Here is a 26,841-nt window from a genome sequence, read left to right as displayed (position 1 = left end):
GTGCCCACTCTGCATGTTACGTAATGTTCTCCTGTAATTTGTTTCATCCTCCATTGTGTTGGCGTTCCTCGTCCACCATTTGTATTTTCTATAAATTTAGAAATCCCAGAGTCTGAATCGTTAACATACATGGTGAACAGCAGAGGTCCCAGCACGGATCCCTGTGGAACAGCACCATGCACCTTCCATTGTGACTAGCCACCCACTTTCTGCTTTCTATCCTGAGAATCCCCTAAATATTGAATGAGCCTGGCAATCAAAGAACAGGCACTGGGAGAGTTGAAGCTGACCATCTCCTATTTTGTGGTCAGTCTTTATGGATCCATTCCAGTGTCAGTCCCACAACCAGCTCCTGATAGATTGTGGAAATAAACTGTTAGTATTGAGGCCAAGAGTCCCATTAGTCAAAAGGGGCAGGAACAAAGCAGGTGTTCTTCAGCATTCAGTAACATTCACACAGAGCACGACAGGCAGGGGAAGGAAGACCAACACTGATATTAGTGGGGAGAAAGGAGAATGAGGATGGACAGAATTAGGGGGCATAGATTTGGTGGTAGGCATCCCTGATGGCCTTTCCTCGATTTCTCTGTTTGGGCAGACATGTAGAAGAAAACCCTCCCAACAAATCTTGGTGCTACAAAAACAGAAGAGTTGCAGTAATGCAGTACCATTTTGATTGGGTGGATAAGAGCACATGGAATGTTGCCAGTCAGGATTGAATGAAGTTTTATTTGATTGATTTACTGAGCACAAAGTAGTCAGCAGCAGGCAGGTGAACAAAATACATCAGAAAACATCGTACACCATGACTCCAAGCATCTTGAAATACAGCAACACTATTAACCAGTCATTCGCCAGAGCCACTTTCCCATGCAATGTTAGGAGGTAGGTTGAGAAGAACAAATTGACCTTTCATTAACTGATGCCTTATGCTGTTGAAACTGAAACTACAATCTGCTTATGTTTCTCATCACCATGAAAGCATTCTGCCAATTATACTCAATTCCTGCAGTGGTATAGAGCAAATAAACCACAGTACCAAATAAATCTTGGCATCTAAAGTTATAACAGAAAATGCAGACCAGACAGCCTCTGTGGACCTGAAACATTAACCAAGTCTCTCTCTCTCTCTGTCTCTCCACAGAGGCTGTCCAACCTGCTGAGTAATTCCAGCATTTTCATTTTTTATTTCAGATTTCCAGTATGCACATTTGTTACTGCTTTTCAAAATCTATGCCCCTAATCTACTGAAATCAGTCAAAGTCTACTGAGTTATTTAGTTCATCCCTCATCCAGGTGAGAGTTGGCTTTGTGGCACAGAACAACAGTTTCTCATTGTTCTACCCAAGCCTTTCCAGATTAAATTTAGCATTAATTAGATGTAGGGTAAAGCTGCACAAGATCTTCACAAGTATTCGATCTTCAAGTGCTGTATGTAAAACACTTGGCAAAAAATTAGTTTGCTCTACATAACTTTTGGAGTGCCACACAATCCAGCTTCTGTGGTCCACAAGATTAAGGCACACAGGATTCACAGTAACTTGATAGACTGGATTCAAAATTGGCTTGGTCATATAAGACAGAGGGTAGTGGTGGAGGGGTTTTACTCTCACTGGGCGTCTGTGACCAGTATTGCACAGGGATCAGTGCTGGGACCTCTGTTGTTTGTGATATGTGTAAATGATTTGGATGAAAATGTAAATGAGCAGATTAGTAAGTTTGCAGATGACACAAAAATTAGCAGAGTTATGGATAGTGAGGAAGGTTGGATATAGATCAATTGGAAACATGGGAGGAGAAATGGCAGATGGAGTTTAATCCAAACAAGTGTGAGGTGGTGCACTTTGGGATCAAATGTAAGAGGAAAGTCGACAGTAAATGGCAGGACCCTGAGGAGCATAGATGTAGTTAGGGATCTTGGGGTGCAAGTCCATAGCTCCCTGAAAGTGGTAACACAAGTGGTTAGGGTGGTAAAGAGGGCGCATAGCATACTTGCCTTTATCGGTTGGGGCATTGAGTGTAAGAGTCAGGAAGTCATGTTGCAGCTGTATAAAACTTCGGTCAGGCCACATTTGGAGTATTGTGTGCAGCTCTGCTCACCCCATTACAGAAAGGATGTGAAGGCTTTGGAAAGGGTGCAGAAGAGGTTCACTAGGATGTTACTTGGATTAGAGAGTATTAGATAAAAGGAGAGGTTGGACAAACTTGGATTGTTTTTTTTGGAGCATTGGATGCTGAGGGGAGACCTGATAGAAGTTTATAAGATTATGAGAGGCATAAATAAGGTAGATAATCAAAATCTTTTTCCCAGGGTAGAATTGTCAAATTCTAGAGGCAGAGCTTTAAGGTGAGAGGGAGAAAGTGTGAAGGAGACTTACAAGGCAAGTTTCTTGTAGGTGCTAGGGGAGGTGGTGGAAACAGATACAACAGCATTGTTAAAGAGGCCCCAGGGAATGAAGGAACATAGACCACATACAGACCGATGGGATTAGCATAGTTTGGCATTATGGTCGGCACAGACATCGTGGGCCCAAGGACCTTTTCCTGTGCTGTATTGTTCTATGAATCATGAATGAAGGTGGAGGATCTGCAGCCTGGTTCCAAACATCTATTATTTTTGCAGCAGGTATTGAACATATGACACTTGAAGGACTCTGGGCATACAACAATGTGCAACCCACATTTGGATGAATTGCCTGGGTTATCATTTGCCTGGATTGGCCTGCATGGCCCCACTGCCACTCCCTAACATGCCTGTGAGGGCAGCTGTGCACCATTTACAGGGACCTCCCAGAACAGGTTCCAGGCCACTGCTGGGAACACCTTTCAAATAAGTGCCATTTAAGTTATACGTATACTTGCTCTTCTTCAGGTCCCTCCTTCCCCAACCACCATTGTACTTAACGCCACCCACACTTCCTCCCTCCACTGAGTTTATGATCCTTGCCCAGCTTGAATATCCCACTCCAGCCACCAATTGTCCCGGTCACTGATCAACTGACCCCACCAGCAGGTCTCTCTACAACCTTAGACCCAGACCCTGTATAGACCTGGATTTGTCCGATTTCCTTTAGTTGCTCTTCACACATAGTAAAGGCTTTCCCTTCTGTAACTCCAAATCAGTTGTGTCCCATGCCTTGAGAATGTGAATTTCCAAATGGTGGAACCCACGATCAAAACAGTAGTTGACACACCAAGCAGCCTCTGCAGGACCCCATCTATTCTGCCTCATCAAATATGCCAAGATACTTTAAACTTGACAACACCTTCCAGTGTGATTGATAGTCAGTGAGGACTCAGGTAAGGCAAAGGCCCTGTTTCTGTGCTGTATGGCTGACTCCGTGTTATGCTCTATTTATCTTTCTCCATTTCTGCAATTGGTTTGGTCTCAGTAGGAATCCTTGAAGCTAAGAGACAAAGGAAATCTTCCTACTTGCCTGGGTTGATCATAAATTCAGAGGTACACACTCATTACATTAAAGAATGTGACTGATGAACTATCGAGATTCATTCAATTAAGGTGATTGGACAAATTTTCATCCATTCCAACAATCTGGGTGGGGTCTTTGAGATGGAAGGTCATTGCTCCAACCTGCTACAGTTCCCATTCCCATACACCGAGATAAACTTTACACTCAGTCTGTTAAATCTTTTACCAAAATTAAATAGTCTGGTGATCCAAAAGTAATTCACTGAAAAACTGTTTTTAGCTTAGAACTGTTCACAAACAGGAGCTGCTCCAGAAATGTGAAAATAGAGACTCCAAGAAATAGTTGGAACGTCTCTTTCTTCCACTCCATACACATTCCCCCAACCACTCGCATCCCCTCATCACCTATCAAATGTTCCTTCCACCCACATTCCCTGGGAAAGAAGGCAATGCAGGCAATTTCTTAATTACATTATGGAAACTGTTCCCTAGGACACTGCATCCCAACATAAGAATGCTCTGATTATAATATTGTACTGGATTAGCATTCTCAGACATTAGCATTTAACAGTTTTTTTGTTTCTTCATCCTGAAGACACTTACTTAAGAACTGCATCTTGGCTTCAACAGGACTAAGATTGCGTATTATGTCGAGTTCTAGGAGAGTTTGATTCAGGACTGCATCAATGTTCACTTTTCCAAATGTAGTTTTAGGGAGGTATGTCTTCAGCTGCTGCCTGCAAAGACAAACACCCACACCATCAAACTCAGGACACCTAGTGCAAACTGTCTGTGCTATGACCCTGACCTTCAGTACTGTACTTTCCAAGGGTAGGGGAAAAGAAGAACTCTTCCATGAGTTCCAAGTAATTTTTTTTTCCATTTTATTAACATAATTTCACTGAAAAAGAAGCAATTAACACATTTGAAAAGATGGAGAAGAGGCTGGCAAACCCATCCTTAATTGCCCTTGAGAAGGTGGTGGTGAGCTACTGCCTTGAACCACTGTAGTCCTGGTAAAGGTGCTCCTACAATGCTGTTGGAAGGGAGTTCCAGGATAGTCTCAATGAGAATATTGGGGAGTGTCTTGGAGGAAAAGCTGCAGGTGGTGCTGTTGCCATTTACTTGCTGCCCTTGCTTTTCGTGGTGCTAGAGTTTAAAGGTTGGGAGGTGCTGTGGAGATAGCCCAGGAGAATAGCTCCATCGTATTTTATAGGTGGTATTCCTGCAGCCACCGTGCACCTGTGCCTGGGGAGGATGAATAGTTCAGATGTTCAACAGGACACCAGTGAAGCAGGTTGCTTTATTCAGGGTACTGCAGAACTTCCTGAGTGTTGCTGGAGCTGGACTGATCCAGGCAGCCATCCAGCTCCTGGCTATGTAGATGATGGAACAGGATACCCAGCTCTGATCTACTTTGACAGTATTTTTGTGGCTGGTCCAGTTGGGTTTCTGGGTAATGGTGAACCACAGGATGATAACGATGGGAACGTAGCAAAGGTAATGCCATTGAATATAATTGATAGGTTGTCCAAATATCTCCTGTTCGAGATGGTCACGGCCTGGCATTTTTATGGTGTGAATGTTATCAGCCCATACTGAATGTTGTCCAGGTCTGGTTACATGCAGACATGGGCTGAGGAGTTGTGAATGCAATTGAACACTTTGCAGTCATCAGCAATGTCTTCACTTCTGACCTTAAGATGGAAGGCCATTGACGAAGCAGCTGAAGGCAGCTAGGCCCAGGACACTGCCTTGTGCAAAGTCTGACTCCAACCACTGGGGTGTTTTTACCTTGATTTCCACTGACTTCAGTTTTACCAGGGCTGTTTGATACCACACTTGACCAAGTGCTGTCTTGATGTCAAGGGCAGTCACCCTCACCTCACCATGGAATTCAGCTCTTTGGGCAAGGCTGTGATGAGGTCGGGAGCCAAGTGACCCTGGCAACCCAAACTCAGTGAACAGGTTATTAATGAGTAAGCGCTGCAGAACATCACTGTTGACAACATCTTCCATCACTCTGCTGAGGATTGAGGATGGAGGGGTGTAGGATTGGTGGAAATGGGGACCACTGCCGGTCTCTGACAGGCTGCTGTTCTTTACCTTCCTCAGCTACTTAACGTTCCATTCCCTTCTTGCTGCCTGGTAATGTCCTTCAATGCCGTAAATAGATTAGCAGTCTGCTCGGTGTAAAATTAAAACCTAACCTGGCCACAGCCAGACCGAACCTGACCTATCCCCAGGGACTTATAAATGTTTCCATATTTGACTGAACTGAGAGGCACTTGCGGAAAAAATAGGGCTTCCTGTCCTGCACAAGAACAGAGGACATGAGGGACAATACTCATGAACCACTGTGACCTGAATAGAGTTAGATGGATGGTAAATCTTTTCCCAAGGTAGAGGAGTCTTTTACTAGAGGGCATAGGTCTTAGGTGAGAGGGGAAAGATTTATAGGGGACCTGAGGGGCAAGGTTTTCACACAGATGGTGGTGAGTATATGGAATGAGCTGCCAGAGGAGGTGGTAGAGGTATTGGTATTGGTTTATTATTGTCACTGGTACCGATGTACAATGAAAAACTTGTCTTGTATACCGATCGTACAGGTCAATTCATTACACAGTGCAGTTACATCGAGTCAGTACAGAGTGCATTGATGTAGTACAGGTAAAAGCAATAACTACAGAGTAAAGTGTCACAGCTACCGAGAAGGTGCAGTGCAATAAGGTGCAAGGTCACAACAAGGTAGTTCGTGAGGTCATAGTCCATCTCATTGTATAAGGGAACCATTCAATAGTCTTCACAGTGGGGTAGAAGCTGTCCTTAAATTACATTGTTTAAAATACATTTGGGCAGGTTCATGGATAGGAAAGGTTTAGAGGACCAAGCACAAGCAAATGGGACTAGTCACCTTGGTCGGCATGGACAAGTTGGGCTGAAAGGCCTGTTCCTAAGCTGTATTACTGTAACTCTACTGAGCTGGGCTGATGCAGCATGGTGTGGCCCAACTTGACCCAACCCAAATGTGCACTCAGCATTACCTGACTCAACCACCACCTGGCTGGCTCCAGTAGGGTAGCCAGCCTTAATGACATTCCCCTCAGAGTGTAATAGAGGGGTGGTTGTTTCATATTTTTCTCCAAACCATTTCCCCCTTTTGCTTTTTTAGCATCTGATGTACTTTTTTTCCGTATTTCCAACTTTTACATTTAATTATTATTGCTTTACTTCATTGTTTAAACAGATATGCTAATCCAACATAAGCATTTATTTCACTTTTTACAGGGAAACTGTGCTTCTTTAAGAATTCAAAACAGCTAGTTTGAATGGGCCTGCTACACCTGAAGCAGTATTCGAGAAACTATATAAAAAATTCTTTCCCACGAAAACAAACAATATTAATTATCATAATTATCATTAGTAATTATCATCATTTAATGAAGCCAACATTGATAAAAACCTAAAGCAAAACTTCTCTGATCTATGATTTGAAAAATTCCGAGTGTTCTTTCCTCTCTTGTTCTTGTGAATATTCTATGTTATATGATCTTCCTTCTCTCTGCAGCCAGATTTAGAATATATTGATTTTAACCATCTCCAATGCTGATTTGTTCATTTGTTATGGTTTGGTCAACATCCCCCTCCTTTTAAAACCCGTTTGTGGTATTTCAAATCAGTACATCACAATTTATCTCACTTCTTTCACCTTTATCGTCCTTGGTGTTTTGTTGCACTGTGCTCCTGACACATTAACTTTGAATGAAGTTACTGTGGTATCTGCGGTAATATCACTTACCTAGTAAGTTCAGAGTCTGCCGCGCTGCTTTTGTGTTGGCAGGCTGCCAGCATTGCAACGTGGTGTTCTGTTTCAGAGCTGTCCGTTGGCAAGAGCAACTGTCCTTTCAGGTAAATCGGAACTACCTGAAAAAGACCAGGATTTTGAAGAATAAACAAGTCACCCTGAAGAAAGGTTAAAAAGTGCAAATGCAAAGGTCAAAGGTTTACCTGATTATAATGTAAATCAGTATAGAGGTCATTGTAAAAATGCAAAGGTTCTTTCCAAATGATGCGTTGGAAATGAAATCTGACTGAGTTATCACCTAGTAGGAAATCAAAGAGGTATTCTGTCCATCTAATGGGTTTGGCAACCTTTCCTGCAAAAAAAAGTGAGGATGACAGGATTAAATTCTATGACAACACACCATCCGAGCTTTGATCTTTAGTCTTCACCCTGAACAGCAACAAATATACAATGCAGACACCCTGCCTACCCATCAATAGGACCATCCCTACCTTCATTCTTCTGATTTTTCGGCTATTTCTTCTATCGCTTTTATTTGTTCTCCCAATTCTCACCAACTGTTCATTTTCTTTAAATCTGTCAGTTTTACTTCTATCCATTCTTGTCCTTGTCTCTGTCAGCCTTATCTTTATTTCCTCCAGGTTTCTGTACCTTATGCCTTTAGCTTAGTTCTCCCTTTCCCCCAAAAGCAGAAATAATTTTTTGCTCTACTCATTATGACAATTATATACTTTTTCTCTGTGCTTGCCTCTGCTCCCTCAGCACCTCTCTCTGAGCCTTGCTTGGCCTCAACTCATATCCTGAAAGAATAAGTCCCTGCCTTGTTCCATTCTGATCTTCACTCACCATTGTCTTTATCAGCAAGGAGGGAAAACTCCTTGGCTTCTTCAGGGTCGGTAATCCCAATAGTGGCACATATTTCCATCAACAATTCATTTCCTACCTGTAAGCATAAACAATGCAGGTTGAGCAAGCTTTTCTGTTCTAGAACTAGCAGCAGCCTCTGTTCTGAGGAAGGGTCGCTGACCCGAAACATTGACTTGTTTCTCTCGCCACAGATGCTGCTTGCCTGGCTAAGATCTTCCAACATTTCTGTTGTTGTTTCCGATTCCAGCACCTGCATTTATGTTGGTTTCCCTAACAACCGCTCTCTAACAACGCTGATGATTTTCATCTTTTCAAAGCTGGATGGTGGATATGTGATTACTGGTGAGCACACAATGTGCACTCTCATACACACACATACACGCGAAAATCAGTGTCTGCTTCCAGTAATTTTCCAATAGTTAAACCTGAAATTGAAATTCAAGAATTGATTTTTCACTTATGAAAGTTTGACACCAATGGGGCTAAAAAGGGGTCAGTGATCTCTTTACCTCATGAAATCTGATGATCAGTTCATTGTGACTTTCACAGCAGCCAATCCTGGCCAACTAAAATGCTTGCCAAAAATGAATAGGCAGCCTCTTTCCAATTTAAAGTTAATACTCTGACTGCAATTTTAAGGAAGTTTGTATCACAATAAGTCCAACCCTGAATATTAGCATTCCAATCAGGAGACATAGACTTTTAATTTGTTTTTGGAACTGGCTTCTGATTCCATGATAACATTGCTGGTCTTGCCTTGCTAAGTGTTAGCATCGTATCTTTCCACCCACTCACTATGAGCACCTACTGCTTATCAACCAGCAACATCAGGTTTTGGCAACATAGCCCTAACCTCTCAAACTTAAACTGGGTTGGGGGTCTCAAAATTGTTGCCAACCTTCCCCCACTGTGATGACAACTGGTCAGCAAGCTCCACTGATTGGCTCCCCAAAGTTAGGAATAATTTGGAAATTTTTGGCAAGAATCAAAATGTTTGTCAATCTACTAGTAAGTTTTGTTAAGGTTGAAAGGGCAGACAATTAAGAAATCATAGTATTTATGATGGAAACAATTACCCTAAGGACAAGTAATGGAACAGTTTAGACTTGATAGCATGTGATAGCTATCGAAATGGGTGTGTGAAGCAAAATGAGGATGATGAGAAGCCGACTTACATTGGTGGTGATACTGAGGCATTTCTTTTAACATTTTTACCAATTGCAGGAATACTGACTTAAGAGATGAAAGGGCATTGTCCAAAAGACAGTACAATCAGCTGTGTGAGATGACAAGTCTGAGGCACAAGACAAGGTATGTTGATGTGCAAGCCTCTGAGCTATTTGGCAGCCAATTTAGCATCCTGATTGTAGTGGAAGTCAGATCTGATCGCAACAGGGACAGCCGGTGTTGCACCCTAGTGAATATTTGGCACACACGAAAAGTTTCTGTCACTTTTCTGAGTAAGTTCTGACCTCCAGACTGTGCACAAAACCGAGAACACATTGTGCGGAAAACGCACATCCTCCCATGATGTTTGATATCCATTGCACTAGGGATACATTTTGTGAAAGCAACAAAATAGTGACCAAAATTTTAAATACAGAAGGAGTTCATTGGAACAAACAGAAAAAGCATATGTAATCATCTCAGTCTGAAAATAGCACATTCCAATGTAAGTCATTACTGCCCACCCAATTCTTAGCTGAGTCCACATACCATGAAGGGCTTGATCTTGGAGGTATGCTCCAAATCCCCAGGCAGCCGCACACTGATTCTTCTCGAGCTGCGTCCTTTCTGTCAGATGGACACAACACATTCACGTTATATACACACAGCTGTCAACCAGTAAAACAATAAGGGCAATTCTTGGCAATTTGCAGTCGTCAGTAACTGCTGTTGTTGGTCAGAGTGTGCACTTACTCTGGTCAGTATTAGTGATGAAATCTGCCCATCCTTATTTAACAAATTGTGTCTAGCATCTCTCTCTCCTCAAACTTTCTTATTCATTCACTGGTCCTGGGCATTTCTGGCAAGGCCCAAGTTTATTGGCCATCCTCCACTGTCTTTGAGAAGGCGCTGAGCTACTTCCTAGGCCTGTTGCACTTCAGAAGTTGGTGTGCCTTCTACAAAGCTGTTTCAGAACTTTTACCCAGTGATGAAGGAGAAATGGAGACATGTTTCCAAGTCTGGATGGTGTGTATTGTAAGGGAATGAAGTTTGTACTTGCCCTTTGCTCATGTTCTTCATTCCTTCATCTTCCCAGCTCAAGTAGCTCGTTGTCTCAACCACAAAATGAGTCATTTTTGTATCACACTGCACCCACTCCCCTCCCACAGAAGGGAAGCTGAGGCCTGGGACAGATCAAATCGTGGCAGGGCAGGCTTGAGGGGCCGAGTGGCCTACTCCTGTTTTCCTATGTTCTTATGTCATTCACCTAAAGTTTTGGCTGAGCTTTCCTCTCTCCATTAGTGTAGCCTGGCCTGCTGCTCACACCCCACAGCCCTGCAATTCGCAACAAATAACACAGACAGAATTACAGTTACCTCTGACTGCTACTGTTACTTATTTGGTCCCACTCCACCAGAGATCCTCTCTTTATTCTACCCAGCCCTCCCCACCTTCTCTGCAACTGAAACTAACTTGTTTTCTCTCCTTCCCAGTTTTTGGATTTTGGATCTGAAATGTTAAGTCTGTTTCTCTTTCTGCAGATGTTGCCCGACCTGCTGAGGAGTTTCTGGCATTTTTGTTTTTATTTCAGGTTTCTGGCAATATGCAGTTTTTAAAAATGTTCTTAAAAAGAATGGTGGGGCAGGTCTGAGGGACCAGATGGCCTACTCCTGCTTCTATCGCTTATGTTGTTATTTCTTTCTGACTTGGCATTATTTTGTTAATTATGCCTCCTGGGATCTACCTCGAGGTATCTTGTTAATGTTAAAGCATTTCATAAATGATAGTTCGTGTGGTATTCCCATGTGCCTGCGTATTTGTCCTGTTAAGGCAGTAAAAGCCTCTTCTTCTCTCCTGGAGGAGTATGGATTCATCAGCAGAGGGACGGGTATGTAGATTATCTCCATCTATCCCTGATTATGGGAACAACGAGCCTGTGTCAGATGGGCAGCGGTGAAACTTACGGCAATAGCATTCATTTCAAGGTCGGTCGGGAGATGTTGTCGGCCTCCAAATTTCAACGTGCGTTGAATGTTGTCCTGGCAAAACTTTGCTAGTTCTGAGGAAAGAAACAATAAGCAGTATTAAATCAAGGTGTATCTCTGTAAATTCCCTGCATAATTTTGTTCCCTTTCCCTTGCCTTTATCTCTGTGACACTGCATTACAGATTTAACAACTTGACAGTTACATCCATCGGGAGAGACCAACCAGGCTTGAGGTCATTACAAAATGAGAGAGTGAGAGGTGACCTAGCTCTTTAAATACAATTAGACTCTGATAATCCAGCACCCTTGGGACTTCAGTGGTGCTACAGTAGCAGATTTTTTAGATTATTGGATGCTTCTGTCATTAATACCCAAATACAATTTTATTTGTTTCTTTTTACATGTTACGCAATAGTAAAATAAATCCTTTAATGTATCTGGTGAGTTTAAAGGGAGTGGGAAGTATACAAGCAAACCCGCCCACGTTCCTGATCCCTAGTGTTCCGGATCCTGACCCAGCACCAGCCACACACCCAGTCCACAGCCCAGACCCTGGACCTGACCACACAGCAGGCTCGTACTCTGGACCCACGGCTCACATTCTGCACTATCAGGATTTCCAAACAATCAGATGCTGGATCATTGAACCACTCCATTACAGTAAAACTCCAATGAAGTAGAAGCAGAGAAAATGTTTCCACTCGTGGGGCAGATCCAAACTAGGGGTCATAAATGTAGGAAATCATTAATAAATCTGACACAATATTTGAGAGCAACTTATTTTATAGCAGTGGTTAGTACCTGTTACTGCATTGATCAGATGAGATGAATAGTGCCTTTGTATTTAAGGGGAAGCATATGAAGGAGATGGTGATAAAGAATATGATAAGTTTGGATGAAATTTGGTGCGCAGAACAAATCAGTGAACTCGCTGGGCTGGATGAACAGTTTTTGGGATGTAAGTTCAGTGTATCAACTTCCTCTCTGTTTTTTAAAGTTATCATTGAAAAGCCTTATCACCGTACCTTGGAATGGGTGATTGGGGTTCATGGCGATATCCTGCAGGTAGCTGGTGACGTAAGGTGCGAGGTTGTTTGAGCAAGGGTAGTAGCCCAGGAAGATGTACAGGACTCGCCAGCCTCGCATGCAGCTTTCTCTGTGGAGGAACACAGCGAGTCAGATCTTTACTTTTCCAATGTTCTCTCGTTGTGGCTGGAAGACACTGACTCTTGACTCTGTAGGTTGCCCAGCCTCCGATATCCTGCTTAACTGGCCCATCATTTTGCATTTGGCGGCAAGCATTAACAAGCCATTGATAGTCGAGCATAGTTTGACACCATCTGTATTAAATATGCATCAATGACCAAGGATCATCAGCCTGGCTGATTTACATTTTCCTTTTTTAATCCACGTCCACTGCCAGTTAACAAGGAACTGAACCCAGTGTCTGACTGATCTCAACACAGGGAGCAATACACATACCTACTGAGTGACTGGGATACCTCCCATAACCAAGTATTCATAGTCCATCTTCCGAGGAGATCCCACAGGTGGGCAACTATGCACACTTTAATGGTTCCTGGTCACTACCATTTGCTGCTTTATTTGGTAATTATTGTGTTCAAATTGAGAAATCTCAAGTTTGGTGGTCAGAATATGTTTTCAGAAATTTATCTTGCAAGTTCTGGGCTAATAATAACACAGAACAGGAACACAGTCAAGTCCCTGCCCTGTATTCCACCCTGTGTTTCAACAAGTTATAGAAGCACCTCGCTGGATAGCCTTCGACTGTTCCAAACAATGTTTTGGCCTATTGTAATAATGTAATAGTAGGCTGTGAACAGCGTTAGCAATTCTGCTCCAGGCTTGCCCAAAATGAGTCCAGGCAAGCTGTGTTCACAAAGGATCTAGCAGACAGAGGAGACTTTTACCCCATTAGTCAAGCCTGGCTGAGGATCCAGTATGTGCATAGAAGAGGTTCTAATCCACTGCAATGGGCAAAAAAACAAGACAAAGAAGCAAGCCCTGAAGAGTACATGAGCCATGTGTTAATTATTCTATATCGACAGAAATACAAGAATAAGAGTCATGAATTGTGGAACGTTAACGAATCACTTGGCAATATCCAACATGAATTAAAAACAGAAAATGTTGGAAACACTCAGCAGGTCAGGCAGTATCTGGGGAGGGAGAAACAAAAGATGAAGGGTCTTCAACCTGTAACATTAACTATGTTTCCTTTTCCTATATCTGCAGATTTTTTGATTTCAAACAGGAATTGTTTATTAGAGTGATTTTTTAGTTTTGATTTCATTCAGTTAGGGTCTAATTCTGTGTTTGCTGGGAGCCCTCCAATACCCCATTGTGGGCTATTCTTCATGTGTGGATCCAGACAGTTGGCAGAACTTTCAGACATGGAGGCTTAATATCCAACAACTTATCACTGATCACATTTGAGCACTTTTCCAGCAGTAGTCACTGGAAAGCCTTGCTGATCTAACAACTGGCCTGTGAATACAATCACCTGTTCGGCACTGACCTGAGCTGAATTTGGTAGACTCTCCCCCAAAGACTTTTAAAAAAATATTCAGGATCAAGACATTGCTGACAAGGCCAGCACCTAGTGCCCTTCTTGAACTGCCCGAGAAGGTGAGCTAAAGCCTGGAACAGCTGCAGTCTCCGGATGCAGCCATGGTACTGTCAGGTACATTTTGTAATGCAACCACATGTTCTTAACAAGTTATTTTCTTCCCATTTAGCACAATCCTTTCTTCCATCTCAGTCCTCTTCCCACAAATCATATTGTGACTGAATGAGCAACTGAGGAACTGACCGGTCCCCAAGCCTTTACCATTCAGTATGGAATTGGTCTTAAAAATACCTCAGATTAAGAGCTATTACTCTGCAGCAGATCCTGCAACTTGTGTTGCTGTAATAGAGCTCAACCCCTGTAAGTGACTGACAGTGCAAAGTATGATACTTACACCGTGGATCTCGGGTGCTGGGTTACCAAGTAGGTATGAAATGAAGCCACAGTATCAATCTAGAGATTCTGACCTGTGCTAGGGTTCCGTCAGAATCCTGGACACTTACCTCTTGGGGTTATCTGTGATTTGCTTGATGATCTGACAGCAGATTTCATCCAGTAGCAATTTATTCTGCTTGCCCAGCTATGAGAAAACAGAAGGTGGCAACCTGCCCATTAGATTCTGCTGGAAAACTTTCAAGTATTAAATTTAAATGGACTGTGTATTTTCTCCTGTGTTTCTCGTCCCCTCCTGAAAGCTCTGCCCATGCAGTGGTCCATGACATAGGGGTTAGTCGGCCTTCATTCTTGGAAGGTATTGTGATCCAATCCTCCCTGAGCTCTCGCCAAACTCGTTTTCCATTGGCTTAAGTTAGCATTCTGCAAGTGTGAGTTTTGACTGAAAGTTTTGCTATGTTTCTGGCCTGACCCTACCTTCAAGTTGATATCTACTGGTGTAATTTCCAACAGGATCTTCTAAGAGATCTTTCCAGTCACAAAACACAAGGGCACAGATAACATTGTCTCAAGGCAAGACCTGTTAGCCCAGCAGAGTTTGGGAACTGAAGGTGGGGCCAGCCTGCACCTTGAAGTACCACACAATGAAGCGCATAACCCATCAGATGTCTGGCAGCTGCTTCTCTTAGAAAGTTGCTTGAACCATCAGGGCCTTTTTTATATCATGAACAAATAGAGTCATAAAGACATACAGCACAGAAACAGGTTCAATGAGTCCATTCTGTCCATCGAGTGCCCATTTATGCTAATCCTACCTTAATCCCATTTCTAGTCTCCCCACATTTCCATCAACTCCCCTCCAGATTTTACCCCTCACCCACACACAGGATAATTCAGTGACCAGATAACGTAACTTGCCTTTCCACCTGGTAGTCATTATTCCTGAAATGAGGATGTGTTGGACATGGTGGGAGTTGGTCACCATTCACTCTCGCAAACAGTGTGGTATTTATCTCTTTAAAAACACCTTTAGATTGAACTCCATAATCCTTATTCCATGCACCCCTGGTGGCCTAGGCAGACTGTGGAGCCATTGGGGCTGGGTGGGGGATGGGGGGATGAGGATAGACTATAAGAACATTCAGGAAAGTATTGCCCTGAAACAGACCAATTTACCTTCAGGATACTCTGTAAGTAATCGATGTCAGAATGTTTCTTCTCAAGGGGTTGGTCTCCCATAAACCTCATCAGAGCTACAGAGAAACAGGAGTTACAAGAACGTTCTGGCATCTATGCATAGTTTTTAACACTATAGAAATCTTACAAAGCACTTCACAATGTCATTTTCCTGAGTAGTTTCTTTTGTTTATATTTTGATTATCAACAGGAAATCTAATCTCCCTTGATTAAAAAATAGCAAAGTGGTTAGCTTAACTATTGCACAGTGCTTAGATCATTACTGTGCTAATTAACCATAAATCTGCTTGTTATTAGACTCAAAATCTTTTTGTCACACAAGATCATCAGAAAGGTCTTTGACCTGGAATTTTGACTCTGTTTCTCTCTCCACAGATGCTGCCTGATCTGCTGAGCATTTATAGCATTTTCTGTTTATTATTCAATGAATTCTATTTACCTTCTGTTGTCATTTAACCCAAACCTGTCAGTCCTAACTTTCAAAGCTGGCTTTCAGTACATTAAAACACTCTTATTACTAATGTGGATCACATTGCCATTAATCCTAAATCTGTTTCAATTATTCCTAAACCATACTAGAATCCAAGAACTGTCATTACAAACCCACCCATCCCTCACCCAATTGCCGTCCCATCAAACAGTACAAAACCCATTCAAATGTTTCACTGTTACTCTGAAAGAAACTCACCCATGAAATTCTGTGTAGCAAGTTCATTTAGTTGATGGTCAACAAGATAGATCAGTGACTGCTGGATGGGAACCTACAACAAGAATTGTGTATTGAATAAATCTTCTAAAATTCTCTTTTACACTCCCTGTGCTTATTCCTTTTTGTTTCTTGTATATTTTTCATGCATTTTTTGGGCAATGTAAGATACTTTAAATTTATCAGTGAGTTCTCATTTTCTCATTGTCTGCTTAAATACATAACCAATCAGTCCTTTATGAAACCAACAACCATCTTAATCATTCTGTAGATAAACTCTGGGTCACTGTGGTTAATAGAAGAAAGTTGTTTTTCTATTTGTAATGAAATAATGAATGGTATCTTAACATGTGCATTTATGATTTAGCTAACAATGGAAACCTGATTTAATTTAGTTAAATGTATCTTTCCTTTGGAACTTTAATAAAAGATTTTCTAAAGTCACAACAATATTAGTTATCTGGTGTCAGAATAATGTCATTTCAAAATGTAAGTGCCATATCTGTCTGCACTTTCACTGTCTGCAGCCAGTGCTCTGCTGCTTCCCTCCCTGATACTTTCATGGAGTTGTACAACACAGAAACAAGCCCTTCGGACCACCAAGTCCACACCAGCCACCAAGTACCAAATTACACTAATCCCATTTTATTCTCCCTATGTTCCCCCTACTTCTCCCCCAGTTTCTACCACTCACCTGCACACTAGTAGCAATTTGCAGTGACCAATTAACATACCAACCCGCACATCTTTGGGATGTGGGAGGAAACTGGAGGATTCAGTGCAAATCTATGTGATCATGGAAACTCCACACAGACAGCACCGGAGGGCAGGATTGAAGCTGCGTCACTGGAGCTGTGAGGCAGCTGCTGCTCGAGCTGCACCACTATGCTGCCTGTATGGTTTTTGTCCAAGGCCTTTGTTAATCTTTAAAACTTTCTACCAAACTTGTATTTTTTAAGTGACTTGCCTTTCCAATTGGTGTGAATATTAATTCCTATTTGTCAAGCATCATGCAGACACTTTGCTTCTCTCACCATTTGTTTGCTGCATTCTCTCTTACCTTTGTGTGTCTGACCAAGTGATTGAGTTTCTTTCCTTCTGCATTCATACTCTTCAATTCAGGCCTATAATCAGTAGCAGAAAAGGCAAACTTACTGACACACAATTCCAGGTACAGCACATTTACAGAAGCAAACTTTTGAAATTAACAGCAAATTCAAGCACTGCAGGGGTCTGAGATCCCAACCTGAACAGAGGGGAGGTACTGGGAACTGATGCTGAGGGAACAGATTCAGACCTCATGCAGCCAACTTTCAAGCCATGCATTTATATTAAAGTGTAGTTTTCTTTTATAGTGGAGTCTGTACAGGTAGACCAAGTTTTTTGTGCAGAGCTTGTGAGGGTTTTTATCAATAGGGTCATTTGTGCAGTAACCAGTATGTGAAGTAACCCCAGTGGTGTGGTCATTACCATAGAACCATAGAACCATACAGCACAAAACAGGCCCTTCAGCCCACCATGTTGTGCCGTCCATCAAACCACCCTCACACTATCTAACCCTTTCCTCCCGCATATCCCTCTATCTCACATTCCTCCATGTGCCTATCCAACAAGCTCTTGAACCTGTTCAATGTATCTGCCTCCACCACCACCCCAGGCAGCGCATTCCATGCACCAACCACTCTCTGGGTGAAAAACCTCCCCCTGACATCTCCCCTGAACCTCCCACCCATGACCTTAAAGCCATGCCCTCTCATCTTGAGCATTGGTGCCCTGGGAAGGAGGTGCTGGCTGTCTACTCTATCTATTCCTCTCAATATTTTATATACCTCTATCATGTCTCCTCTCATCCTCCTCCTTTCCAGTGAATAAAGCCCTAGCACCTTAAGCCTCTCCTCATACTCCATATGCTCTAATCCAGGCAGCATCCTGGTAAATCTCCTCTGCACCCTCTCCAACGCCTCCACATCCTTCCTATAATGCGGCGACCAAAACTGAACACAGTACTCTAAGTGTGGTCTAACTAGAGTTTTGTAAAGCTGCATCATCACTTTGCAGCTCTTAAACTCAATCCCACGATTTATGAAAGCCAACATCCCATAGGCCTTCTTAACTGCTCTATCCACCTGTGAGGCAACTTTCAGTGAACTGTGAATATGAACCCCTAGATCCCTCTGCTCCTCTACACTGCCAAGTACCTTGCCATTTACCTTGTACTCTGCCCTGGAGTTAGTCCTTCCAAAGTGTACCACCTCACACTTCTCCGGATTGAACTCCATCTGCCACTTGTCAGCCCAGCTCTGCACCCTATTACTGCAACTCCCTTTCCCCACCAGTATCAGTGGCTGCATTTTCCTTTCGATATTAATGAGAGTTTAACATGGGGAGATTATGACTTATATGTGAGCTACTTGTCAGAGTAGCAGTCAGATGCAAATAGACCAACTGAAACACTGAGTGACTCTCTTGGAAATCATGCAGCCTTGGACTGTATCTATAGCAAACAACAAAAGCCGCACCGAGCCTTCATGGTCCCTGGTGGAGTTACTCCGTGTTTGTGATTGTGCTCTATTATTGATGGTTTGCAGTAATGGAGTCAAAGGTAAGGACACAGGAGGCTGTGTGAGAGTTCTGTTAAGTTGTGGTCCCTCAGGCACATTCCCTGCAACTAATTTTCAGGTAAATCCTGCATGCTGACATGCAGCACCACATGGTGCACTCAGTCTGTAACATGCAGCAAAGTTCCTTCCCCATCAGTAGTTCTGTGCACCACTGCCTAGAAATGGGGCTTCTCCCAAGTCTGTGTGCTAATGCACACTATACTTTGCCCTGATACCAGTTCAGGAGGCAATGAAAAGAATTGCAAAATTGGGGCATGTTTGTTTCATAAGCAAAGCGTATTTGTGATTTGCTCTCTTTAGGAAGAGTTTGAAGGCAACTTGCACATCCGCTGGCGCGGTTGCTGCTGGTTCACATCTGCCACCTCATTCACAGAGTGCAAAGAAGATTTACGTGAAGAAAAACACGATGATGCTGGAGGAACTCAGCAGGCCAGGCAGCAGCCGTGGAGAAAAGCAGGCGGTCAACGTTTCGGGTCAGGACCCTTCTTCAGGACTGAAGATAGGAAAAGGGGAAGCCCAATATATATAGGAGGGAAAAGCAGAGCAATGATAAGTGGACAAAAGAGGGGAGGCAGGGTGGGCACAGGGTGGTGACAGGTAGATGCAGGTAAGAGACAGTGAGAGGCAGGTGCGGTGGAGGAGGGGAGAGCAGATCCACCGGGGGATGGGTCAAAGGGAAGGAGAGAAAAAAAGGGAGTAGAAAAGAGAGAGAGAGGCTAGGAAAGGGAAGACAAGAAGAGGTATGGTTGGGGGGGGGGGGGTGTGGGGACAGTGGGAGTGGGGATTACTTAAAGTGGGAGAATTCAATGTTCATGCCGTTAGGCTGCAAGGGTCCAAGATGGAAAACGAGGTGCTGTTCCTCCAGTTTGCGCTTGGAATTCTCCTGGCAGTGGAGGAGGCCGAGGACTGACATATCAGTGATGGTGTGGGAGGGGCAGTTGAAGTAGAATGTATCTGGATGTATCACGGCTCGGTACGGCAACTGCTCTGCCCAAGACCGCAAGAAGCTGCAGAGAGTTGTGGACACAGCCCAGCACATCACAGACACCAGCCTCCCCTCCTTGGACTCTGTCTTTACCTCTCATTGTTTTGGTGAAGCAGACAGCATAATCAAAGACCCCACCCACCCGGGACATTCTCCCTTCTCTCCTCTTCCATCGGGTAGAAGATACAGGAGCCTGAGGGCACGTACCACCAGACTGAAGGACAGCTTCTACCCCACTGTGATAAGACTATTGAACAGTTCCCTTATACAATGAGATGGACTATGATCTATGACCTCACGATCTACCTTGTTGTGACCTTGTACCTTATTGCACTGCACTTTCTCTGTAGCTGTGACACTTTACTCTGTATTGTTATTGTTTTTACCTGTACTACGTCAATGCACTCTGTACTAACTCAATGTAACTGCACTGTGTAATGAATTGACCTGTACGATCGGTATGCAAGTTTTTCACCGTACCTCGGTACAAGTGACAATAGTAAACCAATACCAAAGTGACCGGCAACGGGGAGATGCAGATCATGGTTACGGACAGAGCGCAGGTGTTCTGCGAAACAGTCACCTAGTCTGCGTTTGGTCTCACCAATGTAGAGGAGGCCACGCTTTGAGAACCAAATGCAGTGGATGATATTGAGGAAGGTGCAGGTGAATCTCTGTCTCACCTGAAAGGACTGTTTGGGTCCCTGGATGGAGGTGGTGTAGGGGCAGGTGTTGCACCTATGGCAGGGGCAGTGGAAGGTTTCTGGGGTGGGAGCAGGATAGGTGGGGGGGGAGTGAACTAGAGAGTTGCAGAGAGAGCGGTCCCTGCGAAAAGCAGAAAAGGGTGGGGAGGGGAAGATATGCGTGGTGGAGGTGTCCTGTTGGAGATGGCGGAAGTGGTGGAGAATGATGTGTTGGATACGTGGGCTGCTAGGATGAAATGCAAGGACAAGGGGGACCCTATCCCTGAGGTGTGGAGGTGAGAGCAGAGGTGCGGGAAATGGCAGAGATACGGGTGTGAGCTCCCTCGACCACAGTCGGGGGAGCCACGGTTAGTAAAGAAGTTGGACATCTCGGACGTCCTGGAGCGGAAAGCCTCATCATGGGAGCAGAGGCAGAGAAACTGAGAAGAAGGGATCGTGTCCTTGCAAGAGACAGGGTGGGAGGAGCTGTAATCGAGGTAGCTGTGGGTGTCAGTGGGTTTGTGGAAATGTAGATTTATGTGAATGTTGCCAGAACTCGAGGGCCTGAGTTATAGGGAGAAGTTGGGCAGGCTGGGACTTTATTCCTTAGAGTGTAGGAGAGTGAGGGGTGACCTTATAGAGGTGTATAAAATCATAAGGGACACAGACAGGGTGAATGCACTCAGTCTTTTTCTCAGGGATAGGGCATAGGTTTAAGGTGAGGGGGCAACTTCTTCATGCAGATGGTGGTGCGTACATGGAACAAGCTGCCAGGGAGAGTGGTGGAGGCAGATACAATTACAACATTTAAAAGGCACTTGGACAGGTACATGGATAGGAAAGGTTTAGAGGGATATGGGCCAAACGCAGGCAAATGGGACGAGCTTAGGTGAGCACCTTGGTCGGCATGGACGAGTTGGGCTGAAGGGCCTGTTTCCGTGCTGTATGACTCGCACTGCCCACTGTGACACAGGCCAACACTGTTAAAATGGTCTCCCCATGGCAACCAGGCAGGGGTAGTAGGGGTTTGGTACAACAGCGATGGTGGTTATCTGCACACCCTGACCACGCCCGATACCCCAAGTGACCCAGTGTGCACCTGCCCCATCTGGGTCGCTCCATGAGCAATCACCCGGGCACAGTGTAGGCCGTCTGCCAATGAGGGAGTTGGAGAGGAGCACGGGGATAATGATATAATGCTATTCACAGTGAGATGCCCCCACTGGGACTGGGTCAGTCTGCAGGTACCCGAGCCCAGCAAGCAGTCACAGAGTAACACAACATGGAGGTGGGCCCTTTGACCCCCTGAGTTTAGGCAGACTGGTGCACTGGTCCCATATTATTCTACTCCCACAGATTCTACCCCTCACCTGCAATAGGGGCAATTTCCAGTGGCCAAAAACCTAGCAACCAGCATGTCTTTGGGGTGCGGGAGGAAACCAGAGCACCTGGGAGAAACTCACGTGGTCACAGGGAGAACGTGCAAACTCCACACAGACAGCTCTAGAGGTCAGGACTGAACCCAGGTCTCTTTGATCTGTGCTCAGTCGAGCTGGCAATGAGATTTTTAATACAATGAAAAGACCAGGGTTACGTTTATCAGATATAAAAACAATGTGTCACTGGGGACACTTTAAATCAGGCAAGATTTACTACTTTCAGAGTGATGCACTCCTTAATTACAAACGTCTCAAGTCCCAAACCTTTGGTGCAGTTTCTGCCAGTAAGTAGTTTATGGCTGTGCACACTGATAACATCATTACCAATGCAAAATACAACACTCGCTTTGGAGTGAGTCACAAGAGGAAAATCCTGGTGCAATTTCCTATTGGGTGGGATTCTAACTTGAATAAGTGCAAACACTTAAAAATATGCAGCAAATGATTTTTGTGTGTGATTTACACCTACGACCCTAAATGGATCCAGGTTGTGTGCACACATACTGTTGTTTCCCTCTGCAATCCCACAGCTGGCTTTGTCTACTCGGTCATGCACACAATACAAATGCAAGTCCAAAATGCATAATTTGATGGAGATTCCTTTAACAACTTCTACAAAACACAAGAGTCTGAATCTGACTTATTCCTTGACTCAGGACAGCAGTTTACACAACAAAGGAATTATGTGAAATATTGGAAAGGGATGAGCAACTTTCACACTCAAATTTATTCTTGTAACAGCTGTAACACTGGAGTATTCCTATACTGTTGACTTCCTTGTGGCCTCTTATGTCCAGGGTATCTGGGTGCACTTGTGCAGGTTTAATTATAGGGTGCCACCCTCTATACTGGTTTGTTCTAATTACTGGCATTCAGATGTGCATAGCCCTGGAGATACTCACATGGTCACAGGCTCTCTGAAGTACTGCACTGCAAACTCTGTCATTATGTATTGTCCCTGTTCGGACATGGAGTAAGTGCTTGATGCAGGCCTGATCACAGATGGAGAATTAGAGGAGATGGTCATGCTTCCACTGGTATTTCCCAAGATTTCAATGATTGCCGCACTCTAAGTAGACAGAGTTCCATTAGTGCAGCACACACAAGTACACATGAGACACGATAGCCAAATTAGTGTGAACAAAACCAGAGACACAGATGTCTTTAACAAAATGCTTTGTTTACCTCCTTCCCTAACACTGGTGATTCCGACTAGACATTGTTCCTTTCTTTATATTCTCTTACGGGATATTGCCAACAAGGCCAACATTTGTTACCCATCGTTAATTAATTTGAAGAAGAGTTGGCAAGCCACTGCAGTCCATGTATTACAATACTGTTGGGAGGGAGCTCTATGATTTAGATAGCAACACTGAAGGAATAGCGATATATTCCTCAATAAGGATGGTTTGCCCACCATGGAAAATAAGCCAAAAGGCCTGTAAATATTTATTATTTCAGTGTTTTTGAAGCTGCACACATCCTGGCTAATATATGGTACTCTGTCACACTGCTGATGAGTGTCAGGGAATGGTGAGATTCAGGCTGGAGATGCCTCTGCAGATAGTTGAAAGGCTTTGGAGTAACAAGAAATGACCAACTCCCCAGAGGATATCCAGCCTCTGACCTGCTCTTGTAGCCGTGATATTCATGTGGCTAATCTACTTTGGTTTTCGATCAGTGGCGACTTCCAGGATGTTAACTGCAGAGGGAGTAGCGATGGTAATGCTACTGAATATCAGGGGTAGGTAGTTAGATTCTTTCTTGTGATGGTCATTGCCTGACACTCAGGTGGTGAGGATGTTACTTGCCACTTCTCAGCCTGTGCCTGAATTGTGAATGGAACCGACCTTTGTGCAGTGACAGGTAAACACCAACACATCTGACCCAATGACAGAAGAAAGGCCATTGATGAAGCAGCTGAAGATGGTTGGGCCCAGGACACTGCCCTGGGGAACTCCTGCAGTGATGACCTGAGACTGGGATGATTGACCTCCTTCTTCCTTTGTGTGAGATTTGTCTCCAGCTGCTGGAGAATTTCACTTTTATTCTCACTGAAAGGCACTTGACAGAAGACAATCACGTGCCCATTCTTGACAGCCTTACCCTGTCACTGCACTTTCTAATCACAACTACTGCCATTGCAGCCAAGCTGAACATATCCTCCCTGAACATCTTTCCAAATCCACCTTTCAGCATAGACACCTGGACAGCAACCACGAATAACGACCGTGCCTGATGTTTGGTCCCAGTTGCATCGTTCAGTTGTAGCACTACATGAGTGCGGGTCACGCATTGAACCTGAGGCTTGTTGAATTACCCCGGATGTCTCTGTACCTTTTTAGTGGAAGATCTACTGGAAGAGGACATCCTCCTTTGCCTCTCCTCACTCCTCCCCATGTTAACATTGTAGTAGTCAGGAGCTGCTGTTGGCTGGACATGGTCTTCAGGAAACAGGCCAGATCGCCCACCAATTGATCCAAACTGCCAGCCTATGGAAAGAGGGACAGAGATTAAGTAACCCTGTGTATCCATGATTCACATGCTATCCCACCATCTGTGTTTTTCCGCTATGTTTCCGGATATGGTTTATAGTTCTGTCCTACTAAGGATACTGCTATGTTCTGAACTCAATCACAATAATAGACATTATGGCATGGACATATCCAACCACCAGCTGCGATGCTTAAGAGTTTAGAGGTTTCTTGTTTGAACATTTATACCCGTGAAAGGATGTTAATGCCAATCCACATGTTTTGGACATGTCCAAGTCTTAAAAAATACTGGATAGAGGTGTTTCAAACTTTTTCTGTGCTTTTTAAAATAAATTTTAAACCTAATCCTTTGACTGCATTATTTGGGATTGTTGGAGAAAAAGATATAACTTTGGAGACTTCTGATTTATACATTTTGGCCTTTATTTCTCTTATAGTCAGGAGGGCTGTGTTGCTTAAATGGAAGGAAGTTACTCCGCCTACTCATGTTCAATGGTTACGGGACGTTATGTCATACTTAAATTTAGAGAAGATCTGTTGTTCAATTTCTGAATCTAACTTAGACTTTCAAACATTGTGGGGACCTTTTTCGAACTATTTTCAAAACCTTTGACCTGGTGGTTAGCGTACAGATATTGGCTGATATCATCATGTGTTAAGGGTTTTTCCCTGTCCTTTTTTTTTTAACCAAACAGCTTCGGTCTTGGTAGTGGGTTTAGATTTTTTTTAATAACAAAATTATTCCAATTTATTTGTAATTAATTAATTATCATTTTCGATTACTAATATATATTATGGTTTCAAGTATGATTTAACACAATGTATTTAGTAGTATTTTATCCCCTTTCTGATTCATGTACTCTGTATTTTCTTTGTGGAATTAATAAAAATATTGTAGAGAAAGATGTTAATGCCAAGATGCAGTGGTAACATCAACAGCCAGATAAGATGAAGTGCTGTTGGAGGAAAGCTCCCCATGCATTATCCTAATAAACACTCCCAGGGAAGATCCAACTCATGGCAGATACAGCATAAAGCTTCCTTCATAAGTGTTCCATCAAACTCAGAGAGAGAGCAATGGTTTAAATGTTTAGTTGAGCACCCTGCCTCATCACATGTTCTTAGCGTAGTCAAAGCACAGAGTAGAAAATCAAGAAAGCCTCTGGCAAGGCCAACATGTATTGCCCATCCCAACCATTCTTGAGAAGGTGGTGGGGATCCACTTTAATGAACTGCTGTGGTTCTTCTGGTGAAGGTGCTCCCACACTGCTGGTAGGTAGGAGTTTCAGGATTTACACCCAGTGATAATGAAGGACTGGTCAGGATGGTGTGTGACCTTGAGGGGAACCTGCAGGGGGTGGTGTCCCATGCAGCTGCTGCCCCTGCCCCTAGGTGGTAGCAATCATGGGTTTGGAGTGTGCTTTTGGTTTAGGATGGTGGATGGGGTACCAATTGTGCAGACTGGATGGAGGAGGGCGTTGATGGAGGGAGACTTGGTGACGTCAGATGCACTCCATTACATACCTGGCATGCCATGTAAATGGTGCAAGACTTTAGGGAGTCATGAGTGAATCATTTGCTGTAGGACCACAGCCTAACTTTCCCTTATTCCAGTCACTGGTGATCCTGGGTTACTGGTGGAGGGAGACTTGGTGACGTTAATATCACTGAATGTCATGGTTCGGTGATGGATTCTCTCTTGTTGCAGACGGTCACTGTCAGGCATATGTGTGGTGCACATGTTCCTTGCCATTTCCCAGCCCACACCTGCCACCTACTGCATGCAGGGATAGACGGTTTCATTCTCTGAGGAGTCAGGACTGAAACATTGTGCAATCATCAGTGAACATCCCCACTTCAGACCATATGATGGAAGGAAGGTCATTGATGAAGCAGCTGAGGATGGTTGGGCCCAGGACACTACCCTAAGGAACTCCTGCTTGACCTCTGATGGTGACAGCCACCTTCCTTTGTGAGAGAGATGATTCAGACCCAGGGGAATGGTTTCTCCTTGATCCCTACTGACAGATTTATCAGGACTCTTTAATGAAAAACTGAGTTACAAGCTCATTATAGAAAGGATGTGGAAGCTTTAGAGAGGATGCAGAGGAGATTTACCAGGATGTTGCCTGGATTGGAGAGCATGTCTTATGAGGATAGGTTGAGTGAGCCAGGGCTTTTCTCTTTGGAGAGAAGGATGAGAGGGGACTTGATAGAGGTGTACAAGATGATGAGAGGCATAGATCGAGCGGACAGTCAGAGACTTTTTCCCAGGGCGACAATGGCTAACACGAGGGGACATAATTTTAAGGTGATTGGAGGAAGGTACAAGGGGGATGTCAGGTAAGTTTTTTTTTTACACAGAGAGTGGTGGGTGCATGGAACGCACTGCTGGCAGAGGTTGTGGGGGCAGATACACTAGGGACATTTAAGAGACTCTTAGATAGACACATGAATGATAGAGAAATAGGGGGCTA

Source organism: Pristis pectinata, chromosome 18 (genome assembly GCF_009764475.1).
Source record: "Pristis pectinata isolate sPriPec2 chromosome 18, sPriPec2.1.pri, whole genome shotgun sequence".
NCBI lineage: Eukaryota > Metazoa > Chordata > Chondrichthyes > Rhinopristiformes > Pristidae > Pristis > Pristis pectinata.
Note: the sequence above shows the minus strand (reverse complement) of the source record.